Consider the following 20,995-nt stretch of genomic DNA (forward strand, 5'->3'; position numbering starts at 1 on the left):
TCAAATCAAACACTGGTCATGTGATGCTCACTCTTGTACAGTGATAACAGAGCAAACAAAAGAAAAGATATCTGGAAGGACATACAAGCAGTGCAGCTTCCAAGAGGCAAACTATATGTTTTGCCAAACTGACATCTTTTCCATTGGAGGACTGTCTCTGACACTGTGATAACTAAGTGCAGAATAAAATGATCTGACTGCTGGCTTGAGAGGTTTTTAATTGCTTCTCCAAATCAGATGGCATAAATCCACACTAGAGCACAGGGTAGGTGAATTCTACATTTGACAGCTGATGAGTGTTTTATTACATTCTGAAGTACTGTATGTATTATCTCACAGGCCTGGTGTCCCAAGGGAAAGCAGTGTATGCAATACAAGTATTTAAGACTACTATTCAAACATAGCAGTGGCATTGTAAAGCCTGTATCTGCAGCAAAAGTATACAATGTTTTGATTGTATCATATTGAAAGCTATCGTTTAGCAAGGCTGTAATAGGTCCCATTTGACTGCACAACTCAAAATCTCTATCTGCTGAACAAACAAATGCTGCTGGATTCTTCCATAAATGGGCAGCATGAACTCAGCAAATATTAGTAGGGTGTTACCCAGGGACAGGAATTGAAGCTTGGGTAGTGATCTCAAGAGGTGATGAACAACTTAGCTCAAAAGGACCTAACTTTTTGCTCACACTCAAAAAAACTATAAAATCATCCCCCACATTTTTAACATGGCTTTTTATTTTTGAGGTGAACTTGACCTGCTCTCCACCCTCTGTTCCATACACTTTATTCATTTACTGAAAAATAACCTGGTGTGATTTGCTGTAAAGTAGATGCTGCAGTGTGAACATCAGAGCTGGCTAAGGGTGGGCATTTTTCCAATGGTAAAAATAAAACCTGACATTTTGTAGGAAGAAAACTCCAGTGTGGAGCTGAAAACTTAAGTGATGGAAAATAAAACATTGGGGTTTTATAATACTCTAGTGAAAAGCATTTATGAACATTGTCTCCACTGATGGAAAGATACACTGCTGTCAAATAATTCAGTGTAACAGTGGACATCATGGTTGATTTGCAGGAGAAAGCAATGCTGTCTCAGACTAAAGTCAGGGTTAATTGTCTTCCCGTTACCCACATCTGGTACAGCCATGACAGTCATTTCCATGAATCTCATGAAGGATTTGGAAATGGCAGGGGCTTGCAATAATTAGTGCATGACCAGGATTTTTCTGGCTTCAGCTTTGGTTCCCACTGAAGCCAATGGTTCTTAGGGACACTCCTGTCTTAAGATGGACAGTTTAGAAAACAGATGAGATGTCTATGACTCAGACAGATCTGAATGTTAGATGCATGTGGATCCTAGTGCTAGCAAATAAGTCTTAGTGGCTAAAGCTAAAACCATGTGTTGTCAGGTCTTACCAGCATATGAAACAGTTTCATCTTGCACTATAATCTGGGACACCATTCTTCTCATAGCCTGACCCTGAGCAGTGCTCTCTTTCTGGTACTATTTGTACACCTGTCCCTGGTAAAAATTTATTGCCTAGTCATTATTTTAAGCCATCAGCAGTGCTCAGTAAGAGGGTTAAAATCTATTAGCACGATATAAATAGCACCAGTGGTAACAGCCTCCTATCTTTTTCTTTAGTAGAGAAGATACCAGATTTACTGTTTAAGGCAAATTTGAGTTGTGAAGGAAAAGTAAGTTTCTACCCTCAAAGGCAACTTAAATGCCTAAGTGAATAAAATTAGAGCTTGAGAGGGAGACAGAGAGGCATGAGTAGAACATTAGCTAAACATCCCAGAAATGGTCACCTGAAACTGTACTGGAGGGTGTATTTCTTCTTGGCAAGGCTCACTATGACAGCACTAAGCTAGTAGGTGCTGAGCGTACTCCCCTAAAGATCATGCTAAGAAAGCTTCTGTTGGCTTGGGTGCTAGAAGCTGATCTTAACCAAGCTGTTCTCACAAATGACAGCAGCGGTTAAGTAAACCTCCTCCACTCAAATTTGCTAAGGAAATCTCACCAAATACTAGTACAAAGCCAAATGCATTATAAAAAAGGGGGAAAAAAGAGAGAGAGAGAGGGGGAGATGCCATGAACTAGAACACCTCCTGTGCTGGTTTGAGGCTAACTGGAATATTTTACTGAGAGAAATCAAATCCTTAGCTGTGAGAAGGACAAAAACCACAAACATATATTGCCCATTCTTCTGCTGAGAACAACAACTAGTCAAAATATAGATGTATAGGGTTAACACTCCTGGGGGAGTGACCCTGAACCTGACCCTAGGGGTCTTGGCCCCTCCTCAGGGGTGGGCCACACTCCAGGTGATGGTTAGCCCACTCCCCCCACTTCCTGTGGTATAAAAGAGACAGGACCTCCCTGTCTCTCTCTCTTGCTCTTTCTCTCTTCCTGCGTTCATGATCACACACACACTGATACTGCATACCAGCACAACACGTGGCAGCCACGAGGCAGAGACACCATCACACTACTCGGGTTGTATCCATCCCTGTTTGTATTTTGCTGTTTTCCCTTCCTTATCCTTTGTAAACTCCCCTACCTCCAATCCCTTTTTTCTAAGTTATTGTTAAACTTTTCCTTTTTTAACTTCCAAATCGAGTGAGATTGATTTATTTGGGTGTCCCTACCTTTATCTCTCTCCCTGTCTTTTGGGGAAAGGAGGGGGAAGAGGGGAGGGCGCTCTATAAATTCTATAAATTGTCATTGGGTCTACTAAATTTATAAGAGTCTCTGGGAACTTGCATTTGAACCCAAGACAATAGATAAGACACTCACTTCTCACACAGCTCTCACTTCTGGCTGTGCCTTCTCTCTGGCGGGTCTGTGTGGCTGTCTCTGCCTTAACTCTTTAATACAACCTAACCCTTTTTCCTCTAACCTCCTTGTCATCTTTTTGACATCTCACCTCAGATATCTTCAGATTTATCATGTAAGATACACATAGGTTGATCTGGTTATTTCTGAGAGGAAGGAAAGAGGGAGGAGGTTTTGGGTCAGGGACTCTCCTGGGGACTCTGTTGTGGGAGAGGTGTTTCTGTATTACTTTTAACTTGTATGTAACTGTAAACATTTGTGTATATCTGCTTGTATATTGTGCTAAGCTGTAAATACAGCTTCATTCCTTAACTTCCAGCCATCTGAGTCTAGTCTGGGTGATTTCATAAGTGTGTGTGTGGGGGAGGTAACACCCAGACCACCACACCTCCAGATAAATTTGCTGCTAGGAAACAACTACAATGTGGAAAAAGCACCAACCAATCACAGCAAAAACAACAAAATCAAAGTAACCCAGAACAAAGCAGTTACCTTCGTTCTTGCAGTTCTGGAGTCTTTAGTACTTCAGCTGATCACACCATGTTACAAGGCCCACAGAGCTCATTCCTGCAATGAAATAAATGTGTTGATCAATTTTGTGGAAAGGATAGTTTGGTACAGAATTGCTTGCTGCTGGCATGAGAGATGAGCCAGTCTTCTCAAATGCTGCAGTTGCCATTCATTTTTTGGAATTCATATAGATGGAATGGGAACAGTAAATTCCCACTTCAATTTCATGTGTATTATTTGCATACCAAAATAAGCCACAGCCTAACTCTGGCTTTATAGAGCACCACAAACACTCAGGACACCAATGGGATGCATTCTGCCTTTGTTCTTGAAAGTACCACACTAACTTCTTGGAAAAGGAAAACCCACAGAAAGGCCTGAGCAGACTAGGTCGCAGGATCACAAGATGCTAGGAGTTGGAAGTGACCTCCAGAGGTCATGGAGTCCAACTTCCCTGCCAGAGCAGGACCACATAATCTAATGTAGTCACACAGGAACACATCCAGACAGAACTTGAATGTCTCCAGGCTCTCTGGGGAGCCTGTTCCAGTGCTCTGTGACCCTTATAGTAAGAAATCCTTGCTCATGATGAGGTGGAACTTCCCGTGCTGCAGTTTCCATCCATTGCCCCTTGTTCTAGCCCAGGGCACGAGCGAGTAGAGGCTCACTGCCTTCTCACAAAGACTCTGTCCATTCTGCTTTTGATCTTGAAGCACAAGTTCCTGAAACCAGTTCCAGAATCCAGTCCTTACATCTGGTTCTTACCTACTGACAGGTTCAGTGTGAGACTTCCTTAGTGACTGCCCACTGCATCAGTGGTAATAGGAGTGGTTTGGTTTGATATTGTTTCTTTCACACATTTTATTTCATTATTATTAATGCTTTCATTAAAGCTGTTCTAGCTGTTGTGTTTGGGTTTTTTCCCACTCTAAGTCTCTCTCCCTTATTCCCTTTCTCTGTCCCTTTGGGAAGGGAGAGGCCTAATAGCATCTGTCACTCATTCGGTGGCCTGCCCAGACCTAACCCTTTGACACACGCCAGGTGTTTAGTCAAGTGATGTAGATTTTAATACCCTTCTCACTGCAGGTTTGCACATCTCTAAACTGCAGAAGAGCTACACAGACCTCTCATTTCACATTTATATTGCACTAGGAGAGCTCTGAGCAGCCCCTCTCCAGCTCTGAAACTAACCTGAAGTATTTTAAGGAGATGTTATTGGAAATAGTTTTTTTTTTTTTCCATTTGCTTAATGGTCTCTTCTGTTCTATAGTTAGTTTGAAGTGTTCATAAAGGCTGAGATTTACAGAATATTGATATTATTATGCAAGCATATAATCATTCTCTGGTTCTAAATTACATTTCCCCTCAACTATATAAATAATAATGATCTATCAAATGACTGCTGCTTCCATGCTTACAACTAATTTTACACAGAGCATTCAGGGCAAGGCTCAGTTATCATTTTTCAGCTGTTTTTACCTGCTTTATGTACTTTTTGAAATATACACTTTAAGTCACATTAGCAAAGAGTATATTTGAGAGGGCAGATACTGCAAGGGCAAAGGCCAGCAGGGGGAAAAAAAAAATGTCATGAAGTTTAACATCCTTTGGAGGGGACCTACTTAATTTCAAATGGCCTTTATTCCAAGAGGTTGCATAAAATATAATTCCTCTGGAGTACTTGGGGAAACTTCCCCTGCGACAGTGCTGCCAAAATCTAATTAGCCATTCATCTAGTCATATATATCAATGTTATCGTCTGTCAGGCAGCCACAATGTATCATGGCTAAGTGGATTTTTAACTGTCTAAATCAGTCTGTCTAAACAACATAAACTGGGAAACAACTCAAAAGACCAGTTAAAACCATGGGAGTGACACATATTTGTTAGAGGAATAGCATTTGTTGTATTAATCGGTTTAATGGCAGGGAGACGGAGCCAGGTGTGGCAGAGCACTGATCGTCTGCACCAGATGATGTTGTTAGTGCTAATACAAGAGACAACACTCCCCAGGCTTTATAACTAATAGGACTCAATAATAGGCTTTGCCTTGCTTCATCCACATCCCAGCATGGTTTTAAGGGGTGGTAGCTGTCACAGTACTGGGCCTTCAACGTGCTACAAACCAGCCTCAGAAATCATCGTGCAGGGGTTACGGTGCCAGCCAGACCTCACCACAGCCACGGGGGAAGCTGCTTTCCCCCAGCAGAAAGCTGTGTGCCAGGTCTCTGCAGGAGCTGCCACGCAGCTCCATGCACACTCTGCAGACAGCACAGCCAGTTTGTGAACACTGCCTTTAAACTTTTTTATTCCTTACTTTCTAATCTTTAATTTTTAACTAAATTTTCCTTTTTGAAGCTATGCTTTAATTGCCCCCTCAGCTGTTCAAAAAGTAATCTTATTCTTCTGTGGCCTCTAAGTCACCTCTAGGGGAGAATGTCCAGCACCTCCCCCTCCAGAGAGATGAAGCTGCTAAGGAGCTGAGAGAGCCCAGAGAAGAACCTCCTAAACACTGCTCCTTGGCTCCACAGGCAAGAGACTGGATCAGAGACCACCACTTCCCAGCTGAGGCTGCTGCCTCTCACTCCTAGGAAGCCAGCAAAGGAGCCCAGGTCACTGCAGGTGTTTTACAGTATTAGTCAGAAGACAAGACCTGGCACTACTCAGCTATTTTCCATCCATCCACCCCTTGAAGTTTTGGGGCTTTTTTTTTTTGGTTAGTTTTTTTCTTTTTAGCATCCCCCCCACCCCTAAATCAGCAGGTTTTGCCTTGCCATCTCTGTGTCCCATTATTTATTTCATTCATCCATGAATTTGGGGCCCACTTTTACACGATGCTTGTGCAGATGCACAAAGCAGATTTTAGCCATGCCTCTAACGTCCATGCTGCAAGTACATTATGACTTGATAATAATGTCCCACCACATGCATGTTGTTGACAGAACTATTTTTCCTCTCTATAAGAAACAAACTGAAAAGTTCCAGTATTGAAAGCTATTGTTAAATAAAACAGTTCTCACATATCCATGAGTCAGAAAAGCATTCACTGCTTGCTCTAAGGGGTGCAGCTACTCTAAGGGGTGATTTATGTTGAATATAGACCCAAAAATATGACTGACTTAGCCATAAAGAGCATCTGCAGGAGACAGCCACCATCAGCCTACCACCTAGGCTCTGAGGCTGCTGTCACTGACATGTTGTTTCACTGAAACACTGTAAGGAAGAATTTTGGTTCCTGAAACTGAAAACCAAGTGGTTATCATAGCTAGAAAGCCTGTATTTTAAAGGAATACATTCATTCTTATGCAATGACATGCCATGAATTTTGCATGAGGCATAGCACTTGGTGTCAGGAATTATATCAGCTCCAGCTAGGGGGACAATGATACATATGTTTGTACAAAACATGTAATATGTTTTATTTAAAGTGTGCCATAAATATTTTTGCCCTGAAGCAGGGTTTAAAATGAGCTCTGTAAGGTGTCATAACAAAATGTATGTTCAGAAAGTAGAAAGTGGTGCATCTATTCCTAAATGTCTAACTCCATCTGAAAAAAAATTGCCAGATATCCACTGATAAAGCTGCCACTCCGTTTTGAGATGGCTGATACTAACAGTAAAACACACAAGGCCACATTTTCTGTCATGGTTCACAATTTATGCACCAAACCTTTTCTTTCTCAAGAGCTTGAAGACAGCAGTGCACTGAGAAAAGTAACAAATCACACTGCAGATTACACTCATTGCTATCCAATGCAAGAAAGATAAAATCAGCAGCCTGGGCTATGCACAAAAAAAACAATCTTAGAAGCAGCAATAGCAAATAGGTTGGCAGGTTCCATCACCTAACCACACAGGTAGTCTTTGCCCTGTGTCAGGGTTGCTATATCTGGGCCAGACCCAGATACGGTAACCACTGTCTCAATAGGAGCAGTCCTGGTATCAGCACATCTCTTCTCTGCTCACTGCTGCCATCACGGAGGAATGGGCTGCCCAGGGAGGTGGTGGAGGCACCATCCCTGGAGGTGTTCAGGAAAAGACTGGATGAGGCACTTAGTGCCATGGTCTAGTTGACTGGCTAGGGCTGGGTGCTAGGTTGGACTGGATGATCTTGGAGGTCTCTTCCAACCTGGTTGATTCTATGATTCTAAGGGCCTACTGCAACTGTCTTAATGTCACTAGCCCAGGAGATGACAGAGAATGTGGATCCTGAAATTACTCTTGCTTATGGGGCCCAGGACATGAAGCTGGCTTGTGGATCTGTATCACTGCTGTAGACTTGTTCACCAGAAATTATGAAAAGGCCACTAAGACATCACATCTACTTACAGTACTTAGGTATGTGTAGAGAGATCACTGACTGAGCAAGGAGACAGGTCTGCTTTCTTCAGCTCTGGGGTGAGATTTGAATTTGTAAGGCTGTATGCACACCAATACACACACACAATGAGCAAAGTAGGAAACAAAGCCAAAACGGCTCAAGGCAGCTTGGAGTTGCACTCTATTTAACACTAAGTCACTCTTAATAAATCAGAATTGTCTGTCTCTCTTCTCCAAGAAATAGTTTTCAATGAATCCTAATCCAGTAACTAACCCTGCTACAGCAAACTGCAAAAGGAAATTAGTCTCTGCACTTGCTAGTCATCAAGAAAAAAATCTAGTTAACATTGAATGTGAAAAAAAAAAACAGAATAGCTCCACAGTAGGATGTGACAGGGATAATATTTGGGAAATATGGTTGTGTTCACAGTTGTAAATGAGGCCAGACTTAAAACTGTGGCCAACCATTTCTGTCCAGGTGGCCACTTCCCAGCATACAGGTTCAGATTTCACAATCTGACTAAAATCAGTGAGAGACACAGGCCTCTTGCTGCTCATCTCAACTCTTCTGTCACTGAGGGCAGTCTAGGTGTCACTTCACATTTAGAGCTACCAAAACAGCTCCAAAAGTCAATGATGGATGGTAAATGCTATGTATGGGTGTGTGGTTTTCACTAATGAAAAGGCTTAGAAATGCTCTTCTTTTATACCTGTTGCCAGCCAATGTGTGTTTAGCTGAGCTATAATTATCTGGTTAGAAAGGCATTAGAAATAGAGGCATTTTGTTCACTGTGATTTGGAATTGCCCAAATACCATCATCAGCAGTGAAAATTATCGCTGATAGGTGGGAAGTTCAGTTCAGACCTGCTGTCCTGAATATAAGAGCATATGAAAACACTCATGTCAGAAGTGGCTGCAATTTCTATTAAGGAAAACTACAAATTAAAGAAAAAATAATTATAAAAAAGGTTCAAAAAACTAGCCAAAAAAAAAAAAAGTGGCAGTAAAAAGCTGACAAATCCATAAAGCTCCAACATCCATCTGAAGAAAGAACCATGTATAGGAACTAGAGGGGCTAAATCAAAGTCTGCTGTCCTGAACAGAAGAGCATATGAAACCATTCATGTCAGATGTGGCTGCAGTTTCTATTAAGGAAAGCTACAGATTAAATAAATAATGATAATAATTTAAAAAGCTTCCAAAAAAAAAAAAAAAAAGTGGAAGTAAAAACTGACAAATCCATAAAGCTCCAACAAAAAGAGAATCATATACTGGAGCTAGAGAGGCTAAATCAAAGCTTTCTATGCTGAACCCTGCCCACAGAGAGAAGGCCATGGGAATGTACCACAGATCTACCCTGCATAATAGACAGAAGAATTCTGGGTTTGAAGATGGCAGAAAGAAGGAGCACATGTCCATTTTGCCATGCAGCACTCCTATTGATTCTGAACCATCTTCTATTGATTCTGAACCATCTTCTATTAAATCAATGGCAGTCTTCCCACTGACCTCAGTAGAGGTTGGACTGCACCCCCCAGGGAATCAATCCCACAGGTAGTAAAACAAATGAAGGCAATGGATTTCTTCATGAGCTAGTCACCAATAGAATGAAGCCAGTCAAACAGAATCAGATAACGATTTACAATTCAAAATGAAGTCATCTTTCTCCCTAGCCCACACCCGTGCTCCTCAGCTACACAGACATCCAGGATCCCAGCCAGCCTCCTTCGGCAAACGACATCTAAATACCACTGCTTCTGCAGTTTTGTGTTCACTAAGCACTTGCTCTAGGTGGAGACTAACTGAATAAAATATTCACAACGTTGGGAATTGGAACTCAGACAGGTCTTTTAAAAAACCCAACTTGTATTTGTATTTTTGATGTGCAACCTAATTAGACCAGAGCATCTTTAATTAAGTGTGTCAGCCCCAGTGGAAGCCACAGAGTTCAACGCTAATAAAGCTGATAAGGTTTTTATTTTTCAGACTTAGTTTATTTAATGCCTCATCCATGTTAAGCCAATCTGTAACATATGGGCAGTTCTCCCACTATGGATTTATCATTTGGGTGTTTCTTTTTGTGAATTAATGCAATCAAACTCCTGCCAGCATTAATTATTTTTCTCCAAGAGTAAATCCCAGAATTGAAAACACACACACCTGTTATTTGCTGCATAAGCCACAGAATAACAACTGAAAAACTGACTTAAAAATACTAGGAGAATCCAAAATATTTCTGGGTTGTACCAAAGAGATTTGGAAAACGTTCAAGGGCAGGGTATTTCTATTTCTGGCTTTTTCAATCAAGTAGAGGTGCAACAAAACCCAGCTCTATAACCATGTAGGTAGGAATGATTGTTCCAATCTTTAAAGATCTCTCATTTACTACCTATTTAAAACAAAAAAGCAGGAGAAAATCTATTCTTTTCAGTTCAAACAAGGAGGAGTTTCGGTAGCTTATGTGACCTGTCAGAGTAGGCAGTCCTTCCTGCTCTTACATCTGTGAAAGGATCTTCCAGCCATACACCCCTGGGCAACATAACGATGGTCCTGGATACTCAAAGTCATGGCAGCCCTTTGAAATCTCAAACTCTCTCCTGTCTAAGCCATAAGACTATGAACATTAAGTGCTACAGCTGAAACATGATTTCCTTCTGTTTGGACTTCAAAGCCACTGATCATTTTCATGGCTCATTTGTGCAGATTAATTGGTTAATATCTATGCAATGTTTTGGAGTTGGAAAGTGCTAAACCATTGCTCTCAGTCCCCGCAATCCCCTGTTGCGGTCCCATCCTCCCACCTCTGGGCTCTCCATCACTATTTTAAATCTCTTCTGTTCCATACTTCCTCCCCTTGCAAGCAAAGCTAATTGCTATCATACATAACAAAGGAAATATCCCTTTATAGGGGGCAATGAACTAATAGAACTTTTCATTACCAACTTTGGCATTCCTTGATTACTGGAACTACAGAACATTGACTGCAGAATTGTTCTTCATGTTCTCCAGGCATATTAGTAAATGCTGCTAGTAAAGAGCATGGCTTGCATGGCTCCTATATATAATGTGCCAAATATTGCCAACTCTATCTTCTCACATTCCCTACACTATTCTGTTTGCAAAACCACTCCTGAACTTGCCTGGAGACTCTTGAAGCCTTAATCAAACTCTTTCTGAGAACTCACTTGTTCTGAGGCATGCAGGAAGCCAACAAAACCAGAAGTTTCTTCATGACCATTGTGTGCTTTTGCTGAAGAAATTCAACACCTACCTTCCTTCCTAGTCAATTCTCTATCCATTACTTCCACCCTCTTCTTCCCAGCTACCCATCCATACAAGGTTAACTTCATCTGCACATCCTGTTTGTCAGATAAAGTATTGACTGAAACTTAAGTTTCTCGTAGCAAGGACTTTGCTCTCTCAGTTGTTGACAGAGCATCCCCTACCTCCTCACAGAGCTGTAAAACAATCTCTTCCTCATAAATGGCTGCAATGAGCTCCACAAGTCCACGATGATCTACCTGTTCCCAAGCTTTAGCCAAATCACATGGAATTTTATTTCCATTCTTTCCAAGAATCTGCAGGGACCGGATAGGTAGTAGTGACCCAGAGCATGGCAGCAGTGTATTTAAGGTTTGCTGCTGTTAACAATGGCTCTCTACTTTCCCCTTTCACACTATGACAGCCTGTCAATAAAGAGAGTGGTTAAAAAAATATCCATTGAAACTCAGGGCTGTCCACTGATGGTTTTAAATCCCAGTGCAGCCTCCAAAGCAGAATTCTGCCATTGCTTGGAGAAGCACAGCATCCATGTATTAATTCATTTATTATTTCTACCACACTTCAACTGCTGGTCATCAGAGCACTTTGCTTCTGCTTTCTTTACTTAAACTGCAGAGATCCCCAAAGGAGGGAAAAAACGTTGTGTTGTCAGGCCCAAATAGGATCTCATCTCAGATGCAGATTCCATCTTTCTAGGTGCACACAGCTAGGAACTGCTGTGATGAGTGACAGAGCTGTACAAACTTGCTATCCTCTGAACCTTGGATTTTCTACGTGGAAAGAATTGGGCTCACATAGGTTATTTGCTGATACTGTTTTAACAGCAGGGATATTACTACACCTCTTATTATTTATCTCAGGGATTCTAAAGCAAAGCAGCTGAAAAAATAAGTGCAAATACAAGGTTACAAAAACAGAATAAGGAGACCACGACTGCTGTCTTAAACTGTGCTTTAACTGTTTCCTTGACCTTTGCAATCTCCCTTTGGAGTCCTGCTCTTTACAGTCCTAAAATACTGGGAAGATAGAAACTGGGGTTTGGTTTTTTTTCCACTCTGCCCTAAATTGAGTGTTGGTTGCAAAGTTGTCTTTACAAGTCTTGATTAGCTACACAATGACATTAAAAGCTGATACCTGCAGCCTTAGATATTTATAAAAGCTGGCTTAATTTAACATTAAAGTATGGTATACACTACATTTACTTTTTTTTTTCTCTCCAAAACTAATTTTAGTAATCAGGGTAAGACATTCCACTGAAGGACAGCCAGGGCTACAGTCATAGAATCAGTCAGGGTTGGAAGGGACAAGGATCATCTAGTTCCAACCCTACCCTAGATCAGGCTGGCCACAGCCCCATCCCACCTGGCCTTAAACACCTCCAGGGATGGGGCCTCAACCACCTCCCTGGGCAACCCATTCCAGGGTCTCACCACTCTCATGGTGAAGAATTTCCTCCTCACATCCAGCCTCAACCTACCCATCTCCAGCTTCACTCCATTCCTCCATGTCCTGTCACTCCCTGATATCCTAAAAAGTCCCTCCCCAGCTTTTTTATAGGCCCCCTTCAGAAACTGAAAGGACACAATAAGGTCACCTCGGAGCCTCCTCTTCTCCAGTCTGAACAGCCCCAACTCTTTCAGTCTGTCCTCACAGGAGAGGTGCTCCAGCCCTCTGATCATCCCAGTGGCCCTTCTCTGGACATGCTCCAGCACGTCCTCATCCTTCTTGTAATGAGTGGTCCAGAACTGGACACAGGACTCCAGGTGGGGTCTCAGCAGAGTGGAGTAGAGGGGGAGAATCACCTCCCTCAACCTGCTGGCCACACTTCTCCTGATGTAGCCCAGGCTCTGGTTGGCCCTCGAGGCTGCAAGTGCACACTGCTGGCTCATGTTGAGCTTCTCATCCACCAGCACCCCTAAGTCCCTCTCCTCAGGGCTGCTCTCCAGCCACTCACTGCCCAGCCTGGATTTGTGCTTGGCATTGCCCTGACCCAGATGCAGGACCCTGCACTTGGTCTTGTTGCACCTCATGAGATTGGCTTGCGCCCACCTCTCCAGCCTGTCCAGGTCCTTCTGGAAACATACATATCCTGAAGACACACACACACCCCCCCCCCCCCTCCAAAAAATGTCCTCTCAGAGCTTCTGAAAACTCAGTGAACATGAGAACTCAAGCATTAGTATTTGAACCATGTAGGAGACCTTTCAGGAATCCAACTACAAATAATCCAGACAAACATCCCAAAAATATTTTTCAGAAACTCTGTTGTCTCTTATGTCTGCCTTGTCCCCTCCCAGCCTCCCCAAGACATGAGGCTATGCCTGAACCACACTGAAATATACAGCAATAGAGCCTCCTCCATGGGACATTTAAGCAGCACTGGGAGATGGAAGTCTCTGAAAATCAAGTAACTGAAGTTACCACATTTCTGAGGGTTACTTATCTCCCTGTTTGTAGCAAAAATAGAAAGGGAAGGGAGGTCTCTTCCAACCTGGTTGACTCTATGAAAGGAAAGAAAAGAAAGGGATGAGACAGAACAAATCCTCAAGAAGTATCTCCCAAACAAAGCCCAATATGAAAACAAAAATAAATAATCCATTTGGAAAAATAGGTCTAACTGGGGAAGTGCCCTGTAGGGAGAAGGCTTTTATCACTGGCTGATATGGGCATAGACTTCTCTTAATATCAAGACCTGAAAAAAATTCATTGTTCATAGAGTTCTTACTTTTAGGCATTCTGTTTATTGTAATATTCAATCAAATTAAGACTTTCCTAACAACAAAACACAGAGGTCAATACTGATATTACTAGAAAAATATAAAAAGGGAAATGGAATGAAGCAACCATATGCCCAAAATAATTCCTCAGCAATTTCTGCAGCTTCTGGGGAAGAGATTCTGCCATAGAGGATGATTCTTAAAGTTTTAGCTCCTGGAGCCCTATGACAGTCAAGAATTTCAGCTTTTCTTTACCAGTGAGATATGCTTTAAATGTGAGGGGTCCAAGATGAAATCTGGTAAATAGAAAAATGCACAATGGTTCTCCAAACAATGTCTAATTTTTGTATGATTTGTTTTTTAAATCCAAACTTATAGCATTAATGGTGACCAAATTACAGCTTTTACTTGTAGGACTAGCAATAGTATTTTACATAACCAACTATAAGCATACATGGAACAACCAGAACAACAATCCTGCCTCTATCAGTGCAAGCGACGACACTCCCAGCCACTTCAGGTGGAGAAAATGTTTGTGGTCCCCAGACTTATGTGTAATCAACACCTGCCTGCAGGAACAGCACTACAGCTGGGGGAAAATCCCTGTTCTCAATGCATAAACTTAGCCAAAGTATGTCTAAGAGTAGCCTCCAGGACACAGCAGATGCACCTATTACTATGCCTCTCTGTGCTGTCCTATTCACTCAGAGCTGCTCTGAAGAGGAAAGCACAGAGAGGTCAGAAACCAGTTTTGGCCACCACATGGCTCTTCTGATGATCTTCCTTCCATGTGAAGTCCTTGCAGTAACAGAAGGGAAGGAGGACATGAGCTCTTTCACAGGTGTTAAAAAGCTCCTAGATGTGCATCTTCAGTTCGCTGAGTGGCCCTGCACAAGCAATGGAGCTTATCTCAAGCAGGCACCTCACAGGTCATGAGTGCAAGTTTAAAAAGCTAAAATAAACACATCCCCAAAGCATCCCCAACCACACAGAGCAAAACAGGCAAGTCTGTCAGACCAGACAGCAGATCTCAGGCTGTCTATGGAAACCCTGAAATGGCACATATCTGGAGAAAAAGACAAACCTTTTCTTAATCTCATCATTCTCCTGTAAACAGGAGTCCAGACAGCTGTTTAATAGCATATTGGGCTTCCTCCTATGACCTTGCTGCCCAATATGCTTCTGAGCATTGGAATACTTTCCTGTGGTTGTTCATAAACGAAAGGCTGCCACTCGCCATATGGGCTGAGCCAGCAGAGTCCCTCAAAGCCTGAAAAAGTCCTATTTCATATGGCACATAAATAAGCACCTTTGAGTATTGAGGTCTCCTGGGTTCAGTCAGACCCTGTCTTCTGCTCAGTCTCAGGGTTGGAGATTCTGAGATTTCCTTCCTTGGCACTGTACCGCAGTTTGGGCCAGACAAAGCTTACTACTTCTGCCTGAGTTACATTCATAGTTCTGTATCCATTAATCAGACAGATTAGGATCACAGAATGGCTCAGGTTAAAAGGAACCTTAGAGATTATCTACTCCAACCTTCCCACCATTAAAAAGGACACCTCCCAGCTAGACTTGGCTGCTCAAGGTCTCATCCAGACAGGCCTTGAATATCCCTAGGGAGGAGGCATCTACAGCCTCCCTGGGCAATCTATTCCAGAATATCACCACCCTCATACTGAAGAACTTCTTCCCAAGATCTAATCTAACCCAACTCTCCCTCATCTTGAAACCATTCCCCCTCATCCTATTGCTAGACATCCATATGAAAAGTCCTTCTCCAGCCTTCCTGTAGGAAGCCTTCAGGTATTGGAAGGCAGCTTTTACATCCTCCCAGAATCTTCTCCTCTCTAGACTGAACATCCTCCAGTTCTCTCAGCCTATTCTCATTTTTTTTCCCTAGAGGAGAGTCTTTTGCTTTAGGATACATTTTTGGCTTGTTTGTTTGTTTTAAAGAGAGATCAACTTCCACACAGTATAACAACCCATAAAAAGAAATAAATCAAAACTAGAGTCCCATGCTGAGTCTTCTTCCCAGATGAGGCACAATAGGCAATCAACAAAAGTGAGCAGGGATACATTCATTATTGCACCAGAATCAGTATCTCCATTGATTTCACCCCCAAACTGCTCACATTTAACAGATTGACAGTGCAGCACTCTAAGACAGATGCATTCACAGTGCTCCACACACAGTCCTTCACACCCCTTAAACGTGAATGAGAGCTGCAGAGCATCAGGGGCTTTTGCCTCAATACACACAGCAGGCTGAGAGCCATCACCTTGGAGGGAAGGCACGGCCAAAGGAAGAGGTGCTGACATTAGGGCCTGTGTTCTGACCTGCTGTGTGGTCTTAAGAAACTCGCACCAGTTTCTGTTAGTCTTCTCCTGCACCTTGCTCCAGCCGGCACCCAAACCGAGAGGGCTGCAGGCGCTGCTGGCTGCTGCGGGGGCAGCACCGTTACCAACACTCAGCTGTCCCCAGTCGCCTGGGACATTTTCGAGATTGTTTCTTCTGTGTTCTGGCATTTTCACAATTTTATCAGGGCTCCTAACGCACCAAGAAAGAGGTTTGCTAACCGTTCCTAAAAAGCTCAAGGACCTTTGGCTAGAGCAGAGAGAGAATGGGCAGTAATTTCTGACCTTTATGGGGGATGATTCAGACACAACAGCCCCTGTCTTTCGTTACTTTCCTAAATTAGCAGTTCAGAAAGGTGGGTTGGTCACCATTCGATCTCTTTTGATGCTACTGGAAAACCATCCAAATACAGCAAGAGGAAATTACTGATAGACTATCACACAAAGGTGCAATTTCACAAATTGTCATTGACTTTCCCCATTTATCATACCCACTTTTCCCTTTCAAAAACACTCCTATAAATCTCTTTGTGCTGCCTGTATGAAGCTGCACTGAATTAACACGACCACATTCTTTCCACCTTATCCCTTTCCATTCCTGCTCTGATCTTACCCTCTGCCCTGAGTGTCTACCCAAATCTAGTGCCACTTTGACCTCTGTTACTGAATTGTTTTAATCAAATCCCAGAAGAGAAAAGTTTTCAAGCTGTAATCACCAGGCTATGGTCCAGGTCCTAATGCAATTTTAGCATGGAAACTGCCCCCTGTTAACGGTTCTCAAACGTGGCTGAATACTACTACACTTGACCATTCTGTGCCTGTGCTTCCTCTGATCCACTTTCTCTCTCCAAACCAAACACTCAGCATTGCAGTTTCCCCTGCATTTAATTGAGACAATGGGATTTCCCTTTTATCAGAGGCATTTTCACACCCTTAGGAAAAAGCTTTAGGTGAGATCCAAGTGTTAGAAGGAGATCTGCCACCCAAATTTAAAAATCAAACAAACATGAGTTGTCATTTCTTTCTTAAAGAATAAACATCAAGACAGTTCAATTTCTAGGTCTGAAAAACTTCAAACAGGTCCTTTAAAACAGGACCAAGAAAAAAGCAACTAAGCCCAAACAATTACCTGACAACAACAAGAAGAAAATTCAAGTATTTTCAACAGTGGCAACATTAAGGGAATGAGAGAATGAGGCCACAAACTAAAGGAGGTGAAGAAAGGAAAGAAATAGTTATGCTCTGTAATCAAATGCTAGGAGCTGGGACAACAAGCAATATACTCTGTGCAGTCAGAGTGCATGGACTTTTTTCCCCCTCTTATTTAAATGGCCTTATAATAAAGCAGCATTCTCCTCACCCTTTCACGGAGTAGGTTCATAAGAGTGATCACTTACAAGACCACTGGCCTCAACTTTAAATGAATGCAACTTAGATAATGATTTCTCTCCAGCTTCAAAGTCAAGATTCTTCAAAACAGCCAGCAGAAACAGTACAATAGATCTGTTTTGAAGACAGAAAACAAGAATCACTGTTCTTGCACTTTTTTTTGCAGTCTCCCAGCTGCCAGACCCATTCACATGAACAATGTTTGAAGTCAACTACCAGTCCCAGATCAAGTACACTTGATGTCAAAAGTGACTGGCTGAGGCAGACAAGTAATGCTTGGTGCCTGAACTCCAGAGTCACAGCAGGGTTTAAAAAAGATGAACTGGAATGGTGGTGGATGAAAAAAACATGAGCCTTCCTTCCTGAAACCATCTGATGTCTTCGGAATCCTTGGAATCAATATTTCTTCATAGATGTGCCAAGATGGACAACTGAAACCTGTCTTCTGCAAATGAAAAGTCCTTCTGGGAAATGTTTATTAGTCCTTTTCTGGTCCTAGGCAGGTCTTGTACCCTGCAGGTAGTTTTAAAGAGAGTGGTGGGAATATTTTTGTGGATTGAACAAGTCCATATGAATGTAGGACCATAGAAATTGATTAGAAAGAAGTGCAGGTTAGGAGGAAAGTACTTAGAATTTGGCCAAGGCAGCTTTTTTTTTGTTTTTTTTTTAACATATTTAAAAATCACTTTCCAGAATGCTGAATAGCAAAACCAAGAACATTCCTGATACAGGGCAAGATTTGAATTCCACCCTGAGTGCTTTCCAGAGAAGGGACATTACTTCGAAGCGCCAGGTCCTTTGCCTCTAGGTAGCAGCCCTGGATTGGCATCCTGCCCGAGAATGTTACACATTAGAACAAGAAATTACAAGCACTTTGTCTTCTGAGTGACTTACTATATTCCATGAAAGTAGTGAAATGCTCATGTTCTCTGTCCCAGACACTCTAGAGCAGGATGTTTTATTGAAGTGCTACAGTGTTTTCTCTCTCTGATTTATAACCTTACATATTCCCACAAGTACTGAAAGACGCTCGAAATACACAGGCAGTCTCTTGTTTAATAAAAGCCAGATCCTATTTCAGTTCCCTCTATTACCTGAATGATCTCCATCTTAAGAACAACAACAAAATTGAGGGAAAAGACCAAAGGTAACCCCTTGCAGCCAGAGGATTTGAGGAGCAACTCGAGTGCTTTTTCAGGTCTCACCGCAATCTTGCAACAGGTTGCCACAGCTTAGAGTCAATTAGTTCAATATCACTGCAGTTTTCATTTAAGCTCATCTGTGACCCAGGATCAGATCACCAGGTAAGAATTAAATCAAAGGATACCCTTTGCTTATGTAGCTCAGGAAAGGAAAGAACTAGTAGGATTGTGTCTCTATAGAAAATGAACATGACAGGTTACAAGAAAAAAGAAGCATTGTATTAAACATCATTTATTGTGCTGCTAAGTGCTTGAAATATTCTTTTCAACCTTTCAACCCAAAGAATATCTACCCAGAAAGACTATGCCATGAGCATTATCATAGAATCAACCAGGTTGGAAGAGACCTCCAAGATCATCCAGTCCAACCTATCACCCAGCCCTATCCAGTCAACTAGACCCTGGCACACTTACACTGCAATGAAAAAAGTGTGTGTGGGGAAGAAATAATAGAAGACATTAAAACAGAAATATAAAAGTTCTTTATCTTTCAGAGTTGTGTTATTTTAGGCCCCTTATGGTGTCTTCTCCTACAGGAAACATTGTTCTAAGTGACCACAATGCACTGTATGACACAGCTCTGAGCTTAAGGTTAATGGACAATTAAGTATCTTCTAATGAGAAGCTGTTAAATATATATACACACACACAGACACACACACAGAGAGGAGAAGCTCCTCTTACTCAAGTTGACAATAGGCAAAATGAGGTGCTGCAGGATGATTATTAATAAGCAGATTCTTGAAGGGCTTTTTTAAGTTGGCATTACAGCATTTTCAACAATGAAAATGCTGGTAATGAGCACAGGCAATCACAGAAGCCCACGCACCCAAAGAGACCTTAGCCATATTTTATCAGGGAATGGGAATGTAGCTGTTTCTTGTTCGTGTTTCTGAGTTGGATGTGTTGGGGGTTTTTTTATAGGACATTTGGGTTGTTTGGATGCCTGTCTAAGCATTACTGTTACTTCCTCACTGGAAGATCTCAGCAGCCTCAGCTCCCACTTTATTCTCTCAGCTCCCAAAAACAAGTATCAGGAAGCTATCCTGCATGTGGGAAATACAGATGAAAGCACTGAATTAATTACCCTTGGCCACAGATGGTGGCTACAAAAGGGTTGAAAATCATCATTGCATCACAAGAACATGTCACTATCACTAATAGTTTCTGATGGGTAAATTGGCAAGGTGCTGAGCATCTTCTGGGACTCAGTGACAATGGAAGTCCCCCGGTAGACCTCATAGAATGGTTTGGGTCAGAAGGGACTTCCAAAGGCCATCTAGTCCAATCCCCCTGCAGTGAGCAGGAACATCCTCCTAATTTAGGTTGCCCAAGGCCCTGTCAAGCTTGACTTCGAATACCTCCAAGGATAGGGACTCAAATACCTCCCTGGGCAATCTGTTCCAGTGTTCCACCAACCTCATGGTAAAGAACTTTCTCCTAACATCCAGCCTAAATCTCACAGGATATTAGGGGTTGGAAGGGAAACCCAGGAGATCATTGAGTCCAACTCCCCTGCCAGAGCAAGACAATACTAAGACCAGGACAATACTATGTAACACAGACCACAGATACCCTTGGATTTCAAATCACTGTCCCTCATCCTGTCATTGCAGGCCTTTGTAAATGGTCCCTCTGCAGCCTTCTTGTAGTCCCCTTCAGGTACCGGAAGGCTGCTATCGGGTGTCCCCAGAGTCTTCTCCAGGCTGAACTACCCTAACTCCCTCAGCCTGTCCTCACAGGATAGGTGTTCCAGCCTATGATCATTCAAATGTATGAAAGTCAAATCTTAGAAACTAGAATATAAACATTACTTTATTTTACAGCTCCATTTTCCCTAAGATTAGCTGTGATTTCCTATGCAATCTAGACAAGTCATGCCTATGATTTCATATAGTCATATGTGCCCCATTTCATATACATTCAGCAAAAGAAACTTCAGTGTCACTGGAGGGTTGGGGGGGTTTGTTTCTCTTTAAAAGGAACAGGTATATTCACATGGGTTTTTGTTCAGAAATCCCACCAGAATCAACGCATAAATCAAGGTACAAATACGTTCCCATGGGACAGATGGTAAATGACAAAAAAAGGGAGGCAGTTTAGGATTTAAAACTCTTTCAGCAGCTCAGCACCATGGGGAACATTTCAAAGCTAACTGTACATGAATTTTCTAATTAAGTTCAGTTCACAGCCCTTCTACTAAAGTCATATGGGGCTTCAAATGAGAAATAGATGTAACAGTGATACAACTTGAGAGCCCATCCGTTACAGTCACCAGAGGAGCAATCCACACGCTGAGAATCAGCATCTTCAGTGGCTCTTGACTGCTCATGACTTAGGAACAATGCCTACAATGATACAGTAACTGTCAGGAAAT

At 42.2% G+C, this 20,995-nt stretch overlaps 1 long non-coding RNA gene across 6 annotated transcripts in view; it reads right to left on the bottom strand.

The window, feature by feature from the left end:
• Positions 1 to 20,995, bottom strand: part of LOC135184324 (uncharacterized) — a 413,331-nt gene that overhangs the window by 340,772 nt on the left and 51,564 nt on the right. For 5 of the 6 annotated variants that reach the window (XR_010305974.1, XR_010305973.1, XR_010305976.1 and 2 more), the window contains exon 2: positions 3,335 to 3,409. This is a non-coding gene — a long non-coding RNA (uncharacterized LOC135184324). Of the gene's footprint in view, positions 1 to 3,334; positions 3,410 to 17,424; positions 17,525 to 20,995 lie in introns of those variants that run through there. The other variant, XR_010305975.1, reaches the window with a different exon arrangement.

Source organism: Pogoniulus pusillus, chromosome 20 (assembly GCF_015220805.1).
Source record: "Pogoniulus pusillus isolate bPogPus1 chromosome 20, bPogPus1.pri, whole genome shotgun sequence".
NCBI lineage: Eukaryota > Metazoa > Chordata > Aves > Piciformes > Lybiidae > Pogoniulus > Pogoniulus pusillus.